Consider the following 21055-nt stretch of genomic DNA (forward strand, 5'->3'; position numbering starts at 1 on the left):
GAATTTTAGAGGAAGTAGAAGAATGGATCCAAACCCCAGAGTCGGAAATATGGCACTCAGCCGCCTCAGGGTGTCAAGATGTGTTCCCTTGCCTCGCTGGACTTCTGAGTCTCAGCCTCCTCATATCAACAACCAAATCAAACAAGCAAATAAATGCCAAACAGAAAAAAGCCTTTTAGGGAAAGTCTCCAACCTCAGCCTGGCCCTTACACTTGGTGCTGTGGTTTGCCCTCTTCTGAGAGAGACACAATGTAACTCTCTGACCAGACAGTGTGGGAAGCTCAGCAGGATCTCCACAGTGGGGTGCAGTCTGGAATCCTGCAGGAACTACCTTCTTAGCCACTGACTCTTAAGGCGGAGTCTTTATAAAACCGGGATTAGGAGTTGTAATTTCTCCTCCCAACTCCCTTTCATAATATCTTTACAGAGCCAGGCGATGGTGGCGCACGCCTTTAATCCCAGCACTCGGGAGGCAGAGGCAGGCGGATCTCTGTGAGTTCGAGACCAGCCTGGTCTACAGAGCTAGTTCCAGGACAGGCTCCAAAGCCACAGAGAAACCCTGTCTCGAAAAACCAAAAAAAAAAAAAAAAAAAAAAATCTTTACAGTTGGGGTCAACGGTAAATTTTTGTCTTCATTTAAATTTTGATACCAAAGTAATACAACTAAGGAGGAGCCGGATGGAATGATTGCTTATAAGCCTCTCATCCATTACCACAGTTTCTATGAAAGAGTAAAGATTGTACAGGGAGATCTGCCCGCTCCAGTCTCCGGGGCACGGATTCTGAGCCTGGACCACCACGCCCGGAGAATTCCTGTCTTAGCTCCTTTAGCTTTCCATCTCTCTTTTCCACCCTCCCTCCTGGACTGTCTTTGTACCATCACTAATACAAAGTATCTGACAGGACTGACTGAGCCTTGCTCCAGAGCTTCCTGGTCTGCCATTCTTGCTTGGGCCTGGGTTTCTGATAAGATCTCTTCCATATTCAACTCCTGAAATTCAAACCACTTTCATCCTGACTGCTTATGAAAGTAACTTGGAAATGTCATCAAAATCAACGCATCAAAATCAATGTCATCAAAAAGACAACTGTGTGCTATCCTAACCCGAGCTTTTCATTTAAATAATGTCTGTGGGTGAGGAGATGCAGCAATTTAGGGTCTATCTACACTGCACGCATCTGACCCTTAACAAGTCTTTGGAAGCTTAGCATCTTCGTTTTCCAGGGGGAAACTCCAGGTTTCCGGGGCGGCACTAAGTGTGTGTAATCAGAGATGAGCTGCAGAGGTAGGTGAAGTCCATTGTACTGAAAAGGACCTCAAGGCCTTGTTTTAGGAGGGATGGTGAACTGTGGACAGCAACAATATATGGAGAGCTAATCCTGATGGGTCCTGAAAGTGAAGGAGGCGGTTCCCTTTAAGGCCTGGAGAGGACAAAGGAGCATATTCAGAGAGCAACCTCCCCAAGGTGTCTGGGACCAAGTCCTGGAACAAAGGGAATGTGAGACATTTGAGAATGAGAACCGTTTAGATGCGGCAGGAGGTTTTGCATCCTTTAAGTGGCAGGAGGTTTTGCATCATGTGATTTAGTCCAGCAGAGAGTATGTGGCAAGGAGCATGGAGGGGGTGGAGGAGAAGGTAAATTAAGAGCTGTCAAAGCACAGCACAGACTGCTTAGCTGTCCCAGAGAGAGCTACAGAGGGGCGTGGCCTGATTCGGGCTAGGTGCAGACCCCGGTTCCAACAGCAAGCAGACAGGGACCAAATTCAGGTTTGTCTGACCGTGATGCCATTTTCCTCACCACTACACTGGGGAAACACACTGGGCATGGAGGTGCATTCCTAAGGTTTCAGCACTTTAGAAGCAGAGAAAAGTAGCTCTCTGGATGTTGGAGAATAGCCTGGTCTACGTAGGGAGTTCTAGGCTAGCCAAGGCTGCCTCGCTTGTCCCAGTTGCGAAAACAATAAAAGTCAGAAACCAAAACCCCTAACAACACAACAACACAGTTCTAATTCGCAATGCCCAAAGCTAGACTGCACTTTTGTCTGAAGGAGGAAAGGCAATCTCCTCAAGGGCAAAGCCTGGTGACTTTTCCTGTATATGCTGGGAAAGAGGCAAGCATGAGATGACTGTTGGCTGTATAAATATGTGCATAAATAACAATTCCTAGAAGCTGATGTAAAAGTCACCGTCATTGCTGTTTTTAATTCAAACATCTGTAGAAAATAAAATTTGCTCACTTAGCCGGGCACTGGAGGCGCATGCTTTCAATCCCAGCACTTGGGAGGCAGAGGCAGGTGAATCTCTGAGTTCAAGGCCAGCCTGGTCTACAGAGAGAGTTCCAGGACAGAGAAACCCTGTCTAGAGAAAACAAAAACAACAGTAACAAAATTTACGCTCCTAATATAATACAGTTAAAAAAGTAAAGTCGAGAAAGCACGTGGTTAAAATAACAAATGATGAGGGTCTTCCTTCCTTCCTTCCTTCCTTCCTTCCTTCCTTCCTTCCTTCCTTCCTTCCTTCCTTCCTTCCTTCCTGTGACAGGATTTCTCTGTGTAGTCCTGGCTGTCCTGGAACTGACTTTGTAGCCCAGGCTGATCTTGAAATCCCCAGTGCTGCAATTAAAGGTGTGCCCCACCGGGGCTGGAGAGATGGCTCAGAGGTTAAGAGCACTGCCTGCTCTTCCAGAGGTCCTGAGTTCAATTCCCAGCAACCACATGGTGGCTCACAACCATCTGTAATGGGATCTGGTGCCCTCTTCTGGCCTGCAGGCATACACACACAGACAGATTATTGTATACATAATAAATAAATTAAAAAAAAAAAGGTGTGCCCTGCCACCCGGAGATGAGTGACATTTTAAAAGTTAGACATCAAATGCATTAGTTTTAGGGCAACTTAGCTACTAGCCTGTTATTCTATAAAGAACAGAGGGAAAGCTGGCTGCAAATATAGGAATTTTCAGTCTGACAACTGACTCAAAATATGGAATCAGCTAGAACAACATGCAAACACACGATCTGCTTACGCAGAACGAAGCCTACAATTAGCACTGACTCTTTGTAAAAGTGCACTCTGATGACCGGTTTGTTGTACCATCAAATTCCAGGGGAAAAGAAAATCCTGGAAACCTTTCTCGCTGAGTTAACTATCACCTCATTTAGTTCTCATGCAGGAGAGAAGCCCTGAACAAGATTTAAATTCCTGGCACCTGATACGTGAAGAAAACTACTCTGATTTCACTTTCTTTACTTTTCCATCAAGTCACACTTTGCTTTGCTGCTGTCTAAGTGATTCCGAATTCCAAGGCAAGGTGCATCACTAACCTCCTCTACCAGTTATAATAACTGAGATCCTGCACTGGCCTGACGGGGACCATTCAGAATTGAAAGTTCTATCACAGAATAGGCATCTTCATGCGGGAGCAGAGGTTTTGGTTTTCAGATAGGAGTGTCCAGATTTTTCAAGTTCCAGGTTGTATTTCTGCCTCAGAATCATCTGGAATGAATTGCTGGTGTCTCTGCATCCATCTGCGGGTAAATCAGCTAGTCACCACTAACCACAGAATTCCTGGCTAGGTTCAGGGGCGAGGTTAGGAGAAGAGAAACCACATTAGTGCAGCTCTCAGTATTTTGCCTTCCTTACTTTGGTTCATGATGATTCTAACTGCGTAGGTGTTGAGCTCAACAATGCCTACCTCTGCATGGTAAGCCACCCACTGTTCTTTGCCCGCACACACGCTGACAGTTCACCCCTGTGCAAAGGCCCAAGGAATGAGTGTTGTCTTCTTTTTGAAGGCAATACTTTTCACTTTAACGGGCAAGTGTTCTACAGACCCCTGGATGCAGTCCCTCGCCCGCATTGTGGTTTATAAGTCATACGTTTTGCACGCAGGTGTCCTTCCTGCTCCCATTGTCTCAGTTTTTCCGACCTCCAATTCTCACGTCAGACGTGTGTCTTTGTCAGAACCGATTCTGCGCGAATGTCTCTGCACGGGATTGGTCACTACTTCTCTTTGAAAGTCAGGAAGATTTTTCCTCTTTGTCCCTACCATGTGGTAATGCCAATACAGTCAGTCACACACTCCAGGTTTGCTCCACTGGAAAAGTCCTGGGGTGTGTGAGGGAGGGCAGGAACATTCTGTCACTTGTACAGATTCCTAGGAATAAAGACATTACTACCCAAAAGTAAAGTAGTAAATCATTCAACTGCTTAACTGACGCCACAGGGTTTGTGGAGCAATTTGGAACAAATGAAAGACAAGCAGAACTTACCGTTAAAGAAGGTTTCAGTGTTCAGTGGATGCCCTCGACTCTGCCTCTGTTTCAGCTCACCCCAGCTCAGGCATCAGGTACAGAAGTCTCTTGGATCTAGGGAATAATAAAGCAACTCCCTGCACATCAATTCGCACCAGTTTAGGCCAGCCAGTTGCCGGGGCTTTATAGAAGGAGTTTCTCTTGAAGGATGCTTGGTAGCCTTAGCCAGGCAGCAAGCATCTTAAGATCTCTTCATTTTTAAACCTGCAGGTCGTTCTTACTATTCTTTTTATGACGGCTAATTCTTGGGGCTTTATATCCGACTTCCATATTTAATGGATTTTAATTCGGTCTAGTAATGATCTATATATACACGCACCCATGAGCTCATCTTCCCCTTAGGACTTACAACGGTAGCAGGGACCAAGTTGGCATTCATTGTTACTTTCTGGCAATTACAAGGCTGACTTCATAGATACCTTTATTTCTGCACTAGTATCCAAAAGTTCCAGGCAAAGGGTGTGATTAAATAAATAAAACAAGGACTTCTGGGCTCATCTCTGTGCAGCGCCCTGATTGTTATTAACTAGAAATGCCTACATTCTGGCTTTCCTTCTTCTCTACGTGGCCCTTCTCCAACTTTTCCCCCCCGAAATGTGAATTATCCTTTTAAAATCTTGCAGATTTTCTATACTTTCCAAGAGAGTGAATTATGTTTTCACTTCCAATATAATATGTTGCACGATTTGTGCCGTTGGGTAAAAACACAGTTTTACAGTTGAAAATCAAGGATTTGACCATATATTAGTTTCCTCTTTTTGAAAAGAAAGAATGATAGAAAGAGATGGAAGAGAAGTAATCCCCAAACCGACACCAGTGGAACGGATTGTAGGCTCCTCTTTCCAGGCCATCGTCCATGGAGAATCTTTGGTAAAACAATAACAACTATCACCTTCTAACTGTAGTGATTGAGAAGAAAGATAGAACCCAAGGCACAGGTAGAAGACTTCAACAGACGTTCCTCCAAACAAGATTAACAACTAGAACAGGTGTACGTGAGAAGTGTTGTTTAGCCTTAATCACCAGGGAACCGTAAATTAAAACTGTAGACGCGAAAACCTCAAACTAGGTAGAAGGAAAACCCTATTATCAAAAGGGTGAGAAGTAACAAGCTTTGGAAAGATAGGAAAATGAAAACTCTTCTGCACTGATTAGGAGAATGTGAATTAGTCCAGCCATGATGGGAAACAGTGTAGAGATCACGTACACACACACACACACACACACAATGAAACAATTATGATTCAGAAATTCCACTTATGTAGTTGGCCAAAGAAATGTCTGCACTTCCGTGTACAGAGTAAGCCTATTCACCCACAGGCCCCGGTATCTGAGCACTTGGCTCCCAGTTGGGGGCACTATGTAAGGATTGTAATGGAAACTTTCGGAGGGAGAGCCCTGCAGGAGGAAGTACTTCAGCGGGATGGGCGCGTTGAGAGTTCATAGCTTCAGGTTACTCCCAGGAAGCTCTCTCTGTTAGGGTGGACATTCCTAGTCAACACTGGAACAAAGGAAAGGGTGCCCTCTGGATGAGCCCCAGCCCAGCTTGTGAAAAGAGAAAGCCTAAAGGGTTGCTTCTTCCTCGAAAACAATTGTTTCTACAAACCAAAGCCCCGCTGCTAATGTGGTCAGAGGGGCCGGGGTCCAGCCTGACCAGGCAGCTAAACTTGGCCCTGTCATCAACCTGTCACTCACTGACATGTGTAGCAGACAGTAGCGCTGCAGGGGCAGAGTGATCCAAGCCCTTGAAACTAGACATGGAGTTACAGGATGGGGTATTGACTCTGCTGGATTTAGGTCTTGCTTTGGGTCTAGCATCACTTCGCTATGCCCACATTGGCTCTCTTTGGACGAGGGCTGTATGTCCATGACACTTGGGAAGTTTGTCATTTGCTCTTTGACTTTATAAGGGTTGATAGGCAACTGAATCTCAGAAAAGACTTTGGACTTTTGATTCATTGGAACTGTTAAAGGGTACTGGGACTTTTGAGGTTGAACGAAATGTATTTTAGGTCCTAATAGGTCCACGAGCTCCCTGGGTGGCCAGGGACTGGAATGTGGTGGTTTGAATGAGAAAAGCCTCGCATAAGCTCAGGTATTTGTTTTTTGTTTGTTTGTTTTTTTTTTTTTTTTTTTTTTTTTGGTTTTTCAGGCCAGGGTTTCTCTGTGGTTTTGGAGCCTGTCCTGGAACTAGCTCTTGTAGACCAGGCTGGTTCACTCACAGAGATCCGCCTGCCTCTGCCTCCCAAGTGCTGGGATTAAAGGCGTGCGCCACCACCGCCCGGCTAAGCTCAGGTATTTGAAGACTTGTTTCCCAGCTGGTGGCCCTGCTGGGGTATTGTGACCCTTAGGAGGTGAAACCTGAATGAAAATGAAAATGGCGTGTGGTTGAAAAAAAAGGGATTTTATTGTGGATGAGGGAGAACACAGAGGTTTCTGGAAAAGCCTAGACTGAACTGGGCCATGAAAGGAGAGAGTGAGAGGAAAAGAAGAAAGAGAAGAGAGCCAGGAGGGCAAAGAAGACAAGACCAAGACCAAGCCAAGAGCGAGGAGAGAGAGAGAGAGAGACAGAGACAGAGAGAGAGAGAGACAGAGAGAGAGACAGAGACAGAGACAGAACAGTGCAGCCTAGTTGAAATAGGGAACTGGGGAAGGAAGAAGTCCTTGGACCAGAGAAGTTTAGGATGGGGGACGGACGGGGGGGGGGGGGGGGGGACACGCTAAGAGGAGCCTCGGTTCTGACTGAGTAAGCCTAGAAGTCAAGCATGCACTTTTAATATGCTAATAGACACCACAGTTAGCCACTTGTACCAGATTCCTTTGGGACCTGAGAACACCTTATTGGAAAAGTCCTTCCTTAAGGGTGGGTTTTGAGAATGTATGGCCTCGCCCTACTTCCTGTTGGCTCTTTCTGCTGGTGTTTGTGGCTGAAGCTTCAGCCGCCTGTGGCCAAGCCTCCCCCACCATTGAGGACTCTCCCGCTGGAATCATCACAAGCCAAAACAGCCTCTCTGGAAAGTGACTGGTTATATCTGGATCTTGTTATGAGGAATTTCAAGCCACCAGAACAGGAGAATTCTGGGAAGAGGAAAGGCTCAGTCTGCAGTGGTCACCCAGATTCAGAGGAAGCAAGGTGTGACTGCCTCACTGATAAAAGTTACCAAGTCACATGGCTAACACAGACAAGAATTGTGGGCTATTTTTAGACGTAGGAGTTAGCTAATAAGAAGCCTGAGTTAATAGGCCAACCATTTTATAATTAATATAGGCCTTTGCGTGTTTCTTTGGGACTGAACACAGGCTGAGGGACCGGGCGGGACAAAAACCTCTGCCAACATTATGCAACTATCATAATATTCTACCTAGTGAATGAGTATGTCATATAATATAATTGGATCTGATATTTTGCTTTTTTTTAAATTTTTCCTGGGGTTGGTTGACATTCTCAAACAGCGTGCTCGGCTACTTGTCCAGCAGTTACGAGGCAAAAGGGCAAAGGAGGCTGACATTTCTAGAAGCAGCTAAGATTGGAGAGTGAAGATAATCCCACATCAATCATCTTCTCTTCAGCTAAATATCTAAAGTACAAACAAAAAGTTCACCAGCCTGGAAGAGAGAGCACTGCTCTCCAGCGAATTGCGGGAAGAGATCCTGGTGTGCCTTGCAGGGTGTGTGTGTGTGTGTGTGAAACACAGCCTGTGTCCTGCCTAGGACCATACTCAACATGAGCAGGGAGCTCTCTGTCTATAATTCGTCAGAAGAAGGTGGTGGGAGGGGAGGCACTGGAGGGGAGATTTACTAGTTTAGGGCACAGACAGACATGGAAGGCCTTGACTGGGTTAAGAGGCCAAACAAGAAGGAATATTTGCTTGTTGCTCTCTTACCTACATCAGTGTGGTCAAAGAAAAGTGATTTATTTTATAGTGCATTGGGGGGGGGCGCATAAGGGCCATGGGATAAGTCTTGGTACTGACATTTTTTACTGACTACGTAGTTCACATCCATCCGTATTCTCCATGGCTAGGTTTCTTTGTACATAAAACAGGATATGTATGCCTATGTCATGGGTACATGTGCGGGTTAGATGGCACAGTGGCTGGCATTCTCTGAGGAATGTCAGCTGATCACAGTGAAGCTTCATCTGCTCAGCCTCTGCTGTCTGGAAGGAGCAGCATGAGGAAAAGAAAGGGAGCACAGGAAGTCAGGGAAACTATCGCCAGAACAAGGACACCTGCATCCATCCGGTCAGAGGTTACTTAAAGACATTCCCTGTAGAGAGCCGTGTGGAGTCACACCTGATGGCTATGTGTAGAGAGCTGCGTGGAGTCGCACCTTATGGTGCTGGCTCCCGCCCTCTGCAATCCCGAAAGCGAGTGCTCTCTGTGATAATCAACTCCTATGGCTAAAGCCTGACTTATGCTATTATCACGCAATGACTGTCAGCTGCTTGCATATGCGTGAACCTATGGGCAGTGCCTACCTGGCAATCTGAGGTTGGCGGCCCAGGCCTACTTAAGGGCTGGGAGAGGTTTGCCCAGGGAGGAGAGAGAGAGAGAGATTTTACAATTGTCAAAAGGTCCTGAATAAAACTGCAGTGAGAAGAGCTCCGGTGGTCGCGTCATCCTTGCGGGACGAGGTAGAGCCGCGACAATTCCCTCGCTCAACAAAGGCTCAAGAACTGTGGCTTCTGTGGCCAGCGACTGGCTGTGTGTTGAGAATGGACATGTGAACACATACAGAGACAGTTGAGCGGACAGTAAGAACCAGAGTCGGGCACAGTGACTCACAGCTCTAATCCCACTGCTGTGGAGGTTGAAGAATGACTGATTTTCACAAGTTCAAGGTTACATAGTGAGCTCCAGATGAGCCTGGGCTACAGCATGAAACTTTTAATGCGAAATAAGATCACGCCTGGTGGGTACATGCCTGTAAGCCCAGCTTTTAAAATAGAAGCAGGGGCAGGAGGATCATGGCAAATTCAGGGCCAGCCTGATCTATACTGTGAGTTCCTAGCTAGCTGGTGCTATAGGTTGAGGCCCTTTCTCAAGAGACCAAAAACAAACAAGCCATTAAAAAAAGATTTAAAACAGAAGAAAAGAAAGAAAGAAAAACCTTCAAACAAAACAATCTCACACAAAATAGTTCAGGTGGAAGTTTAACCTTAGCCCCTGACGCCCCTAAACCCAAAGAGTCTGGAATGTTCAGGTGGAAGATTCATCCCAAGCCCCACCCCACCCCTCGCCCATCTCTCATCAAACCCTGCTGCATCTCAGAAAGCCCTTCAAATAATGACCCCCCCCTCCAGAGACGCTCAAGACCACTCCCACAGGGTATTTAAACTGCCCCCCAGAAAACAGACACGAGGTGTTCTGGCCTTCCTTTCCGACTCCTCTCTGGGGGCTGGAAAGCCATCTGGAAGCATTGTATCCATTAAACCTGGGCTTTTGCTAATTCGATTTGATTTGATCTGATTTGGATTATTACATCGATGGAGAGGCTTATGGGGTGCAGAAACTTTTCAAAAATAATAACTGTTGTGTGCAATAATTATCTCCTCTATGAAGAAAAATGTCCCAGGGGATTGTCTGTCTAGAAAAGACCTTATTGAAAGAAAAATTTAAGCCAAGACACTAAAGGGAAGATTTTCTCTTCATATGTATGGCCTCTCTGCTGAGCTTGTGATAATCAACCTTCAGCTGTAACTCCCTATCTATGGCTGTCACTGCCCAGAGGTGACATCTGCCAACATGTATCCCAGGCAGACTACTTCCTCATGTAGAAGAACCCTGGAACCAGGACTGTGGCTCTGAGTTCTGACACAGGACTCGAAAAAAGCCAAGGAGGAAGCTGAGTTCACCTGGCAGGGTGCTGGCGAGGACTAGCAAATAGACCCGGGCTAGCTGATAGACCCGAGCTAGCCCATAGACCCAGGCTAGCCCATAGACCCGGGTCCACGGTTTTCCAGGGTAGGCTTCTGTGAAGAACTCAGGGAGGCCCCCTTAGGGGCACATAATTGGATTCTTGTATCAGGAGGCAGACAGAACCCATTACTCATTACTACAGCCTTGCACCTTTGTACCAGGAGATCTGCGTCTCTCCTGGTATCTAAGGGAGGCAGGCTGTGCTGGCTTGCACACTGAGTTCAGCCGATGAGCCCTCACCCACCAGGGGAAGGGAAACATGAGTCACCCACAGCTCCTTTCCCAGCGACTCTGGAGCTAGGCGCCTCAGTATGGCAGGGCTGTCTCCAAACTGTGGCTCCTTTTGGGTACTCAGTATGAGTAGTTTTGTGGATTCGAGACCATTCTTGCTCACTCTAGAGCAGAGTCATTTTTACTGTTGGCAAAAGCGAAGTACCAAGAGCTCCCTTGGAGTTCTAGTAACGTGTGGGAGGAACAGAAGAAGGAAAGAAGGAGAAATGAGCTAGAACTAGGGAATGTCAAGCTAATGTTCGCATACCTGGGCTAGTATGTAATTAAAAATTCCAGGAGGTGGGGAGAAGGTTTTTATAGAGATTGCATTAAGTTAGTTTCAACAACAACAAAAAATCACAAGTAATATTCTCTTGGCTTGCTTTCGTACATATTAAAACCTAGAATTATGTAGATAAATTCTCAGGCTAAGACATGTCTTGCCTAATTGAAAAGAGACTAGCAAGCAAGCCTCTATGATTGCAAAGATAGTAGTCAGGCTTAACGTAAGAACCAGAGGAGCCGGCCAGACTTGATTTCTATCAAGGTTTTCTTGGAGGGAATTAAAAAAGGAAAAAAAAAAAAGAAAAGAAATGAAATGGAAGGCATTAGTCTTTTAGAGAATCGAAATGACAGAGAGCTGACCTGAAGGCCGACTGTGCCCAAATTTGATGCGGATTAGTTCAGCTGTATTGACTAAGAGCGGACTAGCCCTCCTACACAAGGCAGAGCTACCAACGAAACTGCTTAATAGGTTTCCCAACCTCGAACTGATCACGAGCCAGTGCAGAAACCCCGGCTTTCCAGCATGCCAGAGTACGCATAGCGCCTTCAAGGACTGTTGTAAAAGTCTCAAAATAAAATTAATATCGATTTGACTGAATTTTAAGAAGACATAAACATGAAATATAACTTTCCGGGAAAACGCGGAGAGCGCACTCTGGGAAGACTGACGGTCTCTGTAGCAGGCACTGTGATTTTTATTGTGGGCCACAAACACAACTGATACCTCTTTTAAAAAGAGTTATGCAAAGAACCGAAAGCCTTGTAAAGACAGAGTAAAATAATAAAAAAAAGTGAAGAATATCTTTCTGCAAAAAAAAAAAAAAAAAAAGTCAGCTGTCACCCTGTCTCCTCCAGTCCCCTTCATTCCTCATCCTTAGCTATCCACTGCAAAATCAGGTTTGTCATACTTGTGTTTCGAGCTCGGGATGGATTTGCACATGCACACGCGTGCGCACACACACACTTCAGTGCTGGGCATGAAGCCAGGACCTTGTATAAGCTGGGTGAATGCTACACCACTCGGCCCCAGCCCTGTAACACACTTAGTGTCCTTTCCTCTGGGTGTTTTTGGGCAGCACGTCCTCGAGAGGCAGCGATCCCCAGACACTATGCACACTAGTGATCAGCGTAGAACAGGGGCAGCCTTCTACCTAGACGCTTGGTGGCAATTGTCTAGAAGGTGACAAGACTGGTCTGGACTGGCTCTATTTGAGATTAGTCTCCAGCGAGCCCAATGTTTAGTGTATTCTGAGCCTGGGAAGGGCGAGACCGCGCCAGAACCCGAGTTCGCTCTAGATCAGCACCAGGAGCTGGTGAGGGATGGGGGAGGGGGAGGTAGAGAGGGGGAAAAATTCTAGGTAAGAATAAAAGCAGTAATAATATTCACGCTAGGGCTGGAGAGATGGCTCAGAGGAATAGAGCACTGGCTGCTCTTCCAGAGGTCCTGAGTTCAATTCCCAGCAACCACATGGTGGCTCATAACCATCTGTAATGAGATCTGGCGCCCTCTTGTGGTGCGCGGGCATACATGGAGGCAGAATGTTGTATACGTAATAAATAAATCTTTTAAAAAATACTCATGCTATAGATCACGTGTCTAGTCACCCAATCACTTATCCAAACATCATTTCTAAGGAACCATGGGCATTGACAAAAACAAAAGCTGTCAATAGTACCAGAAGACAACACCTAAGTAGCATATACAGAGTGCCCTGTCTAGAAGCAGTAAGACCTATGCTTCCTTCAACGGACAGGGAACATTCGAGAGTATGTAGCATAGCCCAGCATCGTGGTCCACTCCAGGAATCGCAGGGCCTAGGAAGCCTTAGGCAGGAAGATCAGAAGTTTGAAACCAGTGTAAACAGCATAGTGAGGCCCTGTCTCCAGCAAACAAACAATAAAGGGGGAAAAAAATAGACATATAAGGGTTTGAAAAGAAAAAAAAAACAAACAAACACGTCCTTGGTCATAGGGGAAGAAAACCAGGAGGTTTGGGGTGATGATAGACTTACTTCCAAACATGGCACCTTTACATTGAGAGAAGACTAGGAAAAGCAGGGAAGTCTGTGACCTCCCGCTTGCTCTTCGTCCATGAAGTGGCCCTAGGAAGTCCCTGAGGCCCCCATGCCAAGCAGCTGCCTTTGCTAAGTTCCTCTCAAAGCATTTATATCTAAACGTAATCTTTCCTCTTACTTTCTATGGCCTGTCACCCTTTCTAAAACCTAGGCTTGGAAATACACAGTGGACCTCCCTGTTTCTTTGGGTGTTCACGTCGTTAAGAGGCCTCTCAACTAACAAAAGTAGTACTAAGTTGCTTGCTTTCATTTGGAAAATCTGTCTTTTGTTTCAGAGGTTTGAGCCCGTGCCTAGAGACCCTAGAGACGCACGAGGAAAGGGCCCAAGAGGCTTGGCTTGCAACATTCTAGGGCTTCCACGCTCTTCCCTCTTCCCTCGAACTGATTCCCAAGGCTAAGGCACCCCGTGGTCAGCCTCGCGGAAGAATCGTGCCCACTTAGCTCTTCCAGATTTCTGTGTCAGTCACTTCTCTTCTCTCTCCACTGCCACCAAATAGCTGAGAGAGACACTTGAAGGGGGAAGGATTTACTCTGGCACACAGTTTGAGGGGAGGCAGGCCCCTCACGTCAGGGAAGGATGGGCAGTGGGAACTCCAGGGCTGTGCTTGTACACGCTGGGGTGCCTACCTCTTACCTCAGCAGAACTGGAAGCATAGGGGCAAGAGTAAAACTCTAAACTTCAAGCTTGACCCCTAAGGACCAACTTTCTTCAGCTAGGCTCCGCCTCCCCAAAACTCCTGCAACGCACGAGAACAGCACCAGTCTGGAGAGACCAAGTGTTCCAACATAGGAGCCTGGGCGGGAAATTTCACATTCAGATCATAAGTGATGAGAAATCTATGTATTGCCAATAAGCAGGGAGCAGCGGCACTGGCTCATAATACCAGTACTCCCAGCATCAGGAGGGCTGAGGCAGGAGATCACCTTAACTCAGAGCAGCAGACCAGCCTGCACAACCCGGGGTGAAGCCTGTCTCAAAGCAGAAAAATAGAGTGACAATAATGTTTCAAAGCTGTGAAAATAATTATCAGTTAATATAAAGTATATTGCTCAAAAGCCAGAAAAGACCGGTAAAAAAAAGTAAGAAGAAGAGGTGTCTCTTCTCCAAATCAGGACTCGCGAACAGAGGAAAACCTCCAGACAGATGGATGAGGCTTTGTGGAAAGTTGGAATGCTGATTGTGGCCGCCAGGCAGTATAAGCTATTTCCAGAAATCCAGATTTATATTACATGCATTCTCTATTGAAAGATCTGACATTCATTACACCTCAGCTTTTGCAGCAAGCCTTACTTTCAGAGCGGATTCCTCAGCTTCCTCAGAACAGGCTACCAGCCGAGGTGCCTTCGCCCCACGCTCCACTTCAGGCTGAGAGCGCCTTCCTCCTCTCGGCAGTTATACCTTCGGCGCTAGGGGAAATGAAGACTCCCTGGAGACCGGCAGCAGTGATGCTGACAGGCCTTGCAGCACACTACTCACTCGTGAAGCGTTGTAAACTAAGACCCAAGAAATCTAAAAGCCCAGCGTATTGACCGAACAATTTGTAGTTTCCCCCGAAAAGCAACAGGCTTGTTTCCTATTGCTGTGATACTTGGAGAGAAAAAGGGTTATTTGGCTTAGGTATCCTAAATCACAGTCCGTGGAGGAAAGTCAAGGCAGAAACTCAAACGAGGACACAACCTGGAGGCAGGAGCTGATGCAGAGGCCATGGAAAAGAGCTGTTCATCATGGCTTGCTCAGCCGGGCTTTTATAAAACCCAGGGCCACCAACTCAGGGGTGACTTCACTCTCCATGGACTGGGCCCACCCGCATCAACTACTGACTAAGAAAATTCCCTATCAGCTTGCCTATAGGCTGAGCTTAGGGAGCAGGGGTTCTCAACCTGTGGGTCACGACCCCCTGGAAGAGTCAGCTACCTTTCCACGGAGCTACATAGTAGATGTTTACACGAGAATTCATAAGAGTAGCAAAATTACAGTTATGAAGCAGTAATGAAATAATTTTATGGTGGGGGGGGTCAGCACAACATGAGGAACGGTGTTAAAGGATCGTAGCGTTAGGGAGGCTGAGAACCACTGTTGTGGAGGCCTTTTCTCCATTGCGGGTCCCCCCTCAGATGACTTCAGCTTGGGTCAAGCTGATGTAAGGAAGTTAGCATATCAAGCACCCTTTGCGTCCACACTACTGGACCACGACTGTCTCTTCAGTTCCTTGAAACTGTGTAAGAGAAGGTAGTGCATGCTAGGATGCTTGATACCAAATGGTGTGCATTCTGGAAGTAACCAGAATGGTAAGTGCTTCCGACTAAGCTTCTGGAAAAGGCATGGCTTTTGGAGAATGTGCTTCAATCCCAGTGAGAAATCAAATCCTTGAAAAAGCTGCAGAGCAGGCAGGGAAATGTTGATCGTGGCGGAGTAGAAGCTTTCTCCCAGCAGTTTGGGGAGGGAGGTTCCTGAGTAGCTTTGATGGCCTATGAGGAATAAGACAGGGGTCTGAGGGAATCCCTTACTGGTGCCTGAGCCTGGGAGAACACCGCAGCCGACCGTGTTCACAGGCCATGAGCTCTAAGGAAAGTCCCTGTGGGAGAGGTGGGGCTGTAAGTATCTGGGAACTCAGCATTCTGGAGTCTCCTCTCACAGAACCACTGTGAGACCCACGCTGAGGCTGTCAGCTAAGGCGTCCCAACTGTAACATAGTCTAAGGCCCCCATTCTGCCTCTCAACTGCTAAGTTATTGTGTGCGCGTCTACACCCAGTGTATGCGGTGCTGGGATTTGAACCCTCAGCCTCTGGCAGGCTAGGCAGGCACTGAGCTATATATACCCTCTTACCTTGAACCTTATAATTTGATCATATCTTTGTATCGATTTAGAATGCAGACTTAGCTTTTTCCTACACTGAAGATGCCCATGGCACAGTTTCCAGTTTCTAGGGTCGTTGGATCCAGCTATCTACTGCGCACAATGGCCTCCTGTGAATACCTCCCTGGGGGACAGTTAGATAGTCTAGGGCACTCTCCCACTGACCCCCCCTCCACACACCTTATATGAATGGGGCCAGTGTGCCACACTGGCCTCTCCTAATCAGGTGGTGATGGCACTGACCTTGGGTTAACTTGCCACAATGCCCTGGGTCCCATAAAACTCTGGTCCACTGAAGGCTTGCTTTCTCTTCCTTCTGACATAGTAACGTGAGTGACCCAGATGACCTTGCCGTCCCCTACCCCACACACACACAGAGCAAGTTTTCTCTTCTCTCTGCAACCCATGATACCTTTATTATTGTTGAGTTGCCTTCCAACAGGTAGGCGCCTGACCAACATACCTGAATGAGGTTTCTCCCAGGGCACTAGCTGTCCTGGCAGAAATAAACAGGCCAAAGGTCTGATGGCAGCCACCTGGTGTGTGCAAGCATAAACAAGCTTCCTGTAACAGGGACATCTGGTCAGAGAAGACCCCCAGGCCTTCACTATCCAGCAAGACAAAAATCTATTTCATAAAAAGCACTCTGAATTATCTACAGACAGCCATTTCCCAGAGCCCCTACTGAGCCCAGATACAGCTTATAACCACTCTGCAGAGAGACCAAATCAGGAGAAACCACAACCTGAGCCTGGCGGCGGTTGCCCAAGCCTTGAAGGCAGAGGTGGACAAATCTTTATGATCTATGGTCTACAGAGTAAATTCCAGGACAGCCCCCTACATAGAGAAGCACTATCTTTAAAAACCAAACCAAACCAAACCCAAACCCAAAAAACCAATCTCAACATGAGTGTGTTGCTCAGGGTGCTAATAGTGGCATGTGTTCTAAGATTTACTTGAAATATACACCAGAGTGAACTCATATTTCCTTATAGATTCGTGTTCTACCGGACTGAACATGATGTGAATAGTTAGCCAGCAGCCAAGGGATCTCAGTTATGTAGAACCTTGGGTAGCCCCAAGAGTATTTACGGTGCAGAGGGAACAGGAGCTGCTACTCACACCAGCAGGAGCCCTGAGATGCCCCCTAGCCTCATAAGGCTGTCGACAACTGGAAATTTGGTTGTCTGTTAAGACGAACCAGCTCCAAGCACCTAGAAAGCATACTATCGTCCCCTGACTTTAACAACGAGGCAGAAACTAGGTTAAACGAGAATCACAAATAGACTGAATTCTGAACTCCTTTCCTGGGCTAAAGAAAGCTGCCTCTCTTGTGCCCAGAAGAGGTTGCTGGAGTTAATGAAAGATAACAAAGTCTCGGGCAATACATCTGCAAGTCCCCCTCCTTTGTACTTTTCCAGCACGTCCTACTTCAGTTTGACAAACAAGGTTAGACACTGAACTTTCATACACTGGCCATTAGCTCTTCTGGAAAAAGAATCACTGAACGGCGGTGCCTTTATAGTTTCCACTTGGGTGGGAACGCGGCATTTTAGCTTCCTGTGTGAGAAAGGAAACTCGACAAGAAATTACACTGGAAAGCTTCTTGCTTTCTGTCGACGAAATTAGTGTCTCTTGTTCTCTTCTGTGTATTTTACCTTCTTCACGCTCTGTCCCACGAGTCAGGACAATGAGCTTTTATTGAAACCACTCTTTTTAACTTAGTACTAATAGAATTTGATTAATGACACTGTTAGATGATTCAGGTTGCTCTCTGGCAAGAGCAGAGACCATGATTTACATCAGGGACAAGCTAGCCTTTTCTGCAAAGGCCCAAGTGGTAAATATTTGGGTTTTGCTTGACAGGTGGTCTGTGAACAACTGTCCAGAAGTGGTCTCAGACAGTGTATGCGTAAACAAGTGTGGTCGTGTTCCAGTCGAACTTTATGTAAGGGTGAAATTCATGTTTTATGCCATTTCCACACGTCAAAAAATATTCTCTCCTATTCTTTTTTTCAAGCGTTAAAAGTTTAAAAGACACTCTCAGCTTGTAAACTGCGCAAAAATAGAGAAGTGATGAGATCTGCTATAAAGCGAAGATGCTCACGTTAATCTATGATGCAGCCTGTAATTGCTGTAGAGAAGTCTAAATGTAAATCTTTCAGCAGTGACTTGCTTTAATTCGTATTCAGGAATCTGGAGGTTGCTGAACCTTGATTTCTCTTGTTTTCCCCTATTTATAGACTGGCATACGAAAGAATAACATTTCATACCTGTGCGTCATTCCCCTTGTTACCGTCTCCACTCCTGCTCTCCCCGGACCTCTCACGCCTCTCCGGCTGGCTCCTCTCTTTCCCTCGGGTAGTCAGTCAGTCTACACCTCTGTTTGTTTGCTTTTGAGGCAATGTTTCAGGAAGCCCACAGTAACCTCTAACTTCATTTGTACAGGAGGGTGACCTTGAACAGGAGGATGACCTTGTACAGGAGAAAACGCTCTGCATTAGAAAGTCCCCAAGCCCTGTTCTACTCTGAGCTGCTTTCATATCAGGGTTTCTAATTTAGAGTCTCCTTTGACACAGTTACAGGCTTTGACTTTTTCTTATAATATTCTCGAATGTCTAACTTTGAATTCTCAACTTGACGCAAGCTAAAGTGGCCTGTGAAGAGAGTCGCAATGAAGGACCGTCTGACTCAGGCTGGACTGCAGACGTGTCTGTGGGACATCGTCAGGACTGCACTTATTTAGGGGAGACCGACCCTGCTACGGGTTGCACCATTCCCTGGGTTTGGGTCATGGATTGTCGACGACTGAAGAAAACCATCTGAGTAGTTAAGCACACCTGCGTTCATTCTTCTGCACTCTCGACAGGAGATGTGGGTGTGACTATTCGGAATACATTTCTATCTCCTTGACTTCTGCTACAATGGACCAAACTGCACTAGACCTTTAAATCAAATTAGCCCTTGTCCCTTGAAGTGACTTTGTAAAGGTATGTTTATCACAGCAAAGGGATTGGAATTTGGGTAGACGTATCCTATCTATGAACCCTACTGGTCCTCGTCAGTTTTTACTTGTTCATAAGCCAGATTTCTAGTCAGAAGCAAACAATATCACAATATCGTTCACCTTCTTCCCATCATCCAGTCTTGAGTTAGCACACCTAGAAATGTCAGATATCTAGACTTTTCAACAAATGCAGACAAAAAAATTCGCGAGTCAATAAAGTTCGTTGCTCCTGGGATGACGAGATGGCCCAGCAGTTAAGAACTCTGCCTTCGCCGGGTGGTGGTAGAGCACACCTTTATTCCTAGCACTTGGGAAGCAGAGGGAGATGGGTCTCAGTGATTTCCAGGCCAACCTGGTCTACAAAGTGAGTTCAAGGACAGCCAGGACTGCTACACAGAGAAACCCTGTCTTGAAAAATAAAAACAAAAATAAAACAAACAAAACAAAAAAGAACACTCCTTCTTTTTCAAGGATCTGGGTTTGATTTTCAACACCCACGTGGTAGCTAACAGCTGCCTGTAAATCCAGTTCCAAGGGATCCAATGCCCTCTTCTTGTTGCAAGCTATTTGAACATACTGTAAACCATAAGATTTTTGTTATTTAAATAAAATCAACCATAGGTCAAGAAGCGGAGCAAGCAACCAGTTGATGGAAGTAACCATAGAGTAAGGGGAAAGCGGGAGGTGAGACAGAGAGAGAGACAGAGAGACAGAGAAGGGGAGGGGGAAGTAGATGAGAGGAACATCCTGCTGGGGAAAGTTTTGTTTCAGATGACGTAGGAGAGCTGGTTAGCCAGCTGCCTTCTCTGCCTCTCTGAGCTAGCAGGTTTTCACCCCTGCATCTGGCCCCCAAGTTTTCATTAGTAAATCCAAAAGATAGAGACTTAGTTCAAAAGCCAGGGACAGGCTGGTGGCACTCGCTGCCAGGTGTAGCTGCCAGCTCAAGACGGATCCTGGCCCCTTTGACCACATTAGCAGCAGGTTTTGTTTGTTGAAATGATTGTTTTCTAGGAGCAAGCAACCCCTGCGGCTTTCTCCTTTCTTAACCTGGGCTGGTCTCACCCTTCACACAGGGCCAGTGCCGAGCAGGAAGCATCTTCCCCACAGTTCACAGTCCCCACCAGCCCCGGCCTGGCTAGGTCTCTAGTGTTCTCCCCCACACCACTACGCCCCCTTTACATTTTGTTTTTCTGCCCACCCCACTTGCTCTTTTCTTCGTAAATTTGTATGAGAATAAGCAGTAATAGCAATGCCACAGCCTCAATGTTACACTGTTGGGAGGTTTCTTTTGAGAAAGAAATTGGTCCATTGCTTTTTAGTTTGCATCAGGAAAGCTCTTGAGGCACAGGCCGGAGGCAGCCAGATTCCCTGCCAAAGGGTCACAAAATGGCCTCTATCCCAGTTCCTAACAGAGACCTCACTCCCTCTGAAACCACTTAAGATGGGCCCCTCCTTTCTGTGTTACTCTTAGCAGCACTGGCTCCAAGCTCCTGCTGAAATTCGACTGTTTTTTCTAGTTATAAATTCTCAAGTATTCTACATTAAAAAACAAAACAGCAATAAAACAAAACAGAAACAAAACAAAACCCCCAAACCTCCAAAACAAAAACACTCAACAGCAAACCCAAGCAAATGGAAAACAATCTTCACCTCGGCAGGTCTGCTTTCCAGCACTGACTTCTGCATTAGGTCCTTTCCTTGCTGCGTTAACTTATCGTGACCAAATGCAATTGATGGAAGAAGGAGTTTATTTTGGCTGATGGCTCCGGAAGCGGAATCCACGAGGAGGAAGGCGTGAAAGCTGTGGCCAGGTCAGGAAAACGGAAAGGTCACGACGTCTTCAACCCAAAACTGAAAGCGGAAGGAGAACTGGGAGTGGGCGTGGCCGTAAACGCTGACGCGGAACATCCCGTGTGGCGCTTTTTCCAGCCAGGCTTCACTTGCTAAAGGTTCCGTGGCCTCTGAAAACAGCGCCTAACAATCAGGGACCAAGTGTTTAAACAACCTGAACCTATGGGTGTGTGTGTGTGTGTGTGTGCATTTTTCATTCTTCCTGTGCTATCGGTGTTCTTTTGCATTGCCAGTCTTTCACTGGCCACTATGCCAGAGATCCGTCTGTCTTTGTTTTCCTAGCAGATTTTTTTATGTGATATTTAGCGATCAGACTCAGTCTCCCATACTTGGAAAGCAAGTCTTTACCGACAGAGTTATCTCCCTAACTAGACAACCTCTCCCCTCCTCCCCTAGCTGTTTTTGAGACGGTCTTACTGTGTAGCGGGGTAGCTGGCCTCGAGCTCACAGAGATCTGCCTGCCTCTATTCTAG

The 21055-nt window shown here is 46.5% G+C and overlaps 1 protein-coding gene across 1 annotated transcript in view; it reads right to left on the reverse strand.

Moving 5' to 3' along the window:
- Slc39a10 (solute carrier family 39 member 10) overlaps positions 1-21055 on the reverse strand; it is a 106182-nt gene that overhangs the window by 75746 nt on the left and 9381 nt on the right. The window contains exon 2 of the mRNA XM_057758625.1: positions 4273-4368. The gene's annotated coding sequence lies outside the window, so the exon portion shown is untranslated. The remainder of the gene's footprint in view (positions 1-4272; positions 4369-21055) is intronic.

The sequence above is a fragment of the Chionomys nivalis genome, chromosome 26 (assembly GCF_950005125.1).
Source record: "Chionomys nivalis chromosome 26, mChiNiv1.1, whole genome shotgun sequence".
Classification (NCBI taxonomy): Eukaryota; Metazoa; Chordata; class Mammalia; order Rodentia; family Cricetidae; genus Chionomys; species Chionomys nivalis.